Consider the following 2,275-nt stretch of genomic DNA (forward strand, 5'->3'; position numbering starts at 1 on the left):
ATGCAGTGTATATACTAAAACTTTAATTAGTAGCTAGCATAAGTAAATCTATAAGAAAGAAATGTGGTTTATGGGGAAAAATACCAAAGAATCACAAATCAAGAGATGAGTGTACTATTGAAAAAACAATAAGAACAGTCAATATTTAGTTTTTACTTTGTGTTAAGAATTGTTTTAGACTTTTTCTTGGTAGTCCATTTAATCCTTGTAATCACTTTATAGAGTAGGTACTGTTGTTATTCCTGTTACAGATGAGGATACTGAGGGATAAAGGGGTTAAGCAATTCACTCAAGGGCACAGAACTAAGCAGAAGAGCTGGGATTCAAACCCTAACTATGGCGCTCAGTCTATGAGCGGCTCTGCTAAATTGCCTTTTATCAGCAGCTCTCTGTGCTAAATGAACATGACGAGTGTCCTTTTATATTTTTTTTCAGTCTATTCCAGTTATTTGATACCTGCAATCAACTAATTCCATGAAGTGGTTTTCAGGATTAACTGAAACAATATATTTAAAGCACTTTAAAAGAGAATGTGCTCTTCAAACGTGAGGTGATATCATTACATTGTATACAATGGTTAGTTACTCAGAGCACTGGTGCATTAAATGGTCAACAAGGAGTGTACTTGGTATTCTAATAAAATGAACCACAGTAATAGGCTTCTAGATGAGCACACATTAGTTCTTCCCAGAATTCACAAGCAAGTCAAGGCCCAAACTGCCTCAGAACATAGTTATTTGGAGATACATATGCTTATTTCTGGAAACAGGGAGGAACTGCTGTAATTGTTTGCACATGCAGACATTGTCTCAAATATGATTTTGCTATTTCAGAAATTCCCTTGTCATAACTATCAAAATGACACAAGCGGTACTTTTTTGTAATCTCCATATTTGACGCATGAAAGAAGACTTAATTCCTGTTTGAATAAACAACATAATAAGGTTATTGAGATTAGAGACCATTACTATATAAAATTATGTCTAAGTGGCAGATATAATTAACATTGGATTGTAATTACACTAATTACAAGTCACATTAAGACACTCCAGTAATGACAAAGTGAGAACCCTATAATTGAATGGAGTAAGTAGGGAAACATGCTGCTCACACTAATTACCTAAATGAGCTAATATGTCTTCAGAGTGACAGTCATGCTCAACATTATTACGCAGACAAGGCAGTTGAGTGAGGAATTTTATTTTATTTTATTTTAAAAATTTTTACTAATTTTCTTCCTTTATTCTCTGCAGGACCTATAAGTCATCAGCAGCTTCAGAATTCCTCTCTTAAGTCAAAGAAAACAAAATTCACAATCAGAGATTTGTCTAACCTTGTTCATGGATAAGGATGTACAGCAATGATCTGTCAATCCAGTAAGATTCTGATCTTCATGTGTGTAGACCACACTAAACACCAGTTGGTTTCTTGCACTGGCTAATGCTCTTTAATTTCTCCTCTGTTCTAGCTTTGCTGGCTACCAAATCAAGCAACTTCGGCTCACTGTACAGTGTGCAACGGCACCGAGAATGATCATGTTATGGGTTCTGAAGTATCAAAAATGGCTTCTAGCAGCCAGTCTCCAGCGAGGCCCTGGGGAGTGATAAAACCTGAATTATTCACAACAATTAGTATGAGCATTGCACCGGAACTCACTTTTCAGCCCAAGCTGTTAAGCGAGAATATAAAGTAATAGTGGAATATGAATTCTTGACTCTACGAAAATTATTTATTTTTTGTTGTTTCTTTTCCCTCTTCTATTACCTTTTCTTCTTATGCCTCCAATAGTCTGGGACATAGCTTGGTTGAGAAAGGAAAATAAAGGAAATAGACTGCAGCTATTTAAAACTTTTCTTAAAATATAATTTTTTATTTTGATTGCATGGAAATCACAGCATCACAATATGCAGAATACAAAATTGCTGGATTTTCTTTGCTAAAAATTGCTGAACTTGTTTTTTGTTTGTTTGTTTGTTTGTTTTCTTTTTTTTTCACTTATATTGAAGAAGAGAGGAAATTGTGTCAGGCAAAGCTTTGTTAGCAGAGTTTTGAAACTGTTTCTATACATCCCATTTTTTCTCATTTTAACATAAATGAGATTTCCTTATCTTTAGAAACTGTAATTTTGCTTGTAAGAATCCATGCCTATGAGTTTCTAGTACAAAGCAGTAAACCACAGCAAGGTTCATTAATAAGTGGATACTATCAATATTATTAGTCCAAAGGTGGCAATTTAGATGTCGCACTTTTTTTTTTTTTCTTCTAGAGGGTAAGT

At 34.3% G+C, this 2,275-nt stretch overlaps 1 long non-coding RNA gene across 1 annotated transcript; it reads left to right on the forward strand.

The window, feature by feature from the left end:
- Window positions 1-465: 465 nt before the first annotated feature.
- Window positions 466-1,643, forward strand: LOC102479757 (uncharacterized). Its single transcript, XR_333282.1, has 3 exons — window positions 466-550; window positions 1,254-1,376; window positions 1,469-1,643. It is a non-coding gene; the product is annotated as an uncharacterized LOC102479757 (long non-coding RNA).
- Window positions 1,644-2,275: the final 632 nt, after the last annotated feature.

The sequence above is a fragment of the Tupaia chinensis genome, unplaced genomic scaffold, assembly GCF_000334495.1.
Source record: "Tupaia chinensis unplaced genomic scaffold, TupChi_1.0 Scaffold000037_3, whole genome shotgun sequence".
Lineage (NCBI taxonomy): Eukaryota > Metazoa > Chordata > Mammalia > Scandentia > Tupaiidae > Tupaia > Tupaia belangeri.